The 930-nt window shown below is 59.5% G+C and overlaps 1 annotated feature.

Annotated features, from left to right (window-relative positions):
• Positions 1 to 440: 440 nt before the first annotated feature.
• Positions 441 to 466: a microsatellite.
• Between the last annotated feature and the right edge of the window lie 464 nt (positions 467 to 930).

Below are 930 nucleotides of genomic sequence, written 5' to 3'. Positions count from 1 at the left end.
GCCGCCGCAGTGCCCGCCACGACGCAAGCACGCAGGGCGCCCAGCACGTGAACTCCGCGAGAGGGAAGTTTTGCCACGCAACTGCGGCCGCACGGGGCACAGCCGGCGAAGGCGGCAGACAAGAACGGCCACTCGCTCCTTGCCGCGCTTCAGGCCAATACGCCCTCACGCGCAGCGCCCTGCGCCCGCACGGAAGGAGCGAGTGGGCCGCAGCGCCCCCCTCCCCCCCGCCTCACTTGCTCGTTGTGCCTCTTCGTTTCCCGCACGGAAGCCACACGGCAACGCCACTGCCAGCACCGGCCCGCGGCAGCCCCATCCAGGTGCAGGACAAATATGATAAATATATGTGTATGTATGTACCGTGTCTACGGAGTTGCGCCTACCTACAGTTACGCAAGGGGAAGAAAAACAAAAAAGAACGGAAGGCACGCGGGAATGCGCACACAAACACACACACACACACACAGCAGCCGCGGCGACGCAGGAGAGAAGGGAGGAGGCGGAAGGCAACTGAGGGTCGCGGTGGCCCCGCAGCGCAGGCAGCGGCAAATCACTGCAAACCGGCAGTGCCGCGATCAAAAGCAGAAGGAAGAAGAAAAAAACGTTCTCCCCCCAGACATACCAACAAAAAAAAAGAGCCCAAACCCCCACCCCACCAAAAGAAAAAAAGACGTATAGGCAGGTGACCTCACAAAATTGTATACATGACCTGCGGGGGAAGGATGCACCTGCTTCACCTCTCACTGGATCCCCGCAGGCACAAACATCGTTTACACTTCATTGGGAACTTCACCGTCCTGCTGCTGCCATTCGCCGCAGTCCTCCTTCTTTCTTTTTTTTCTCATCGGCGTGGCACGCACTGCAGTTGGGGCTGTGATCGACCGCAGCAAGGCACTCGAGGGCAAGTCGCGACTCACGGGAAATATACAA

Source organism: Trypanosoma conorhini, assembly GCF_003719485.1.
Source record: "Trypanosoma conorhini strain 025E chromosome Unknown Tco_14.4_contig_01385, whole genome shotgun sequence".
Lineage (NCBI taxonomy): Eukaryota > Euglenozoa > Kinetoplastea > Trypanosomatida > Trypanosomatidae > Trypanosoma > Trypanosoma conorhini.
This window is presented reverse-complemented; position numbering and strand designations above follow the sequence as displayed.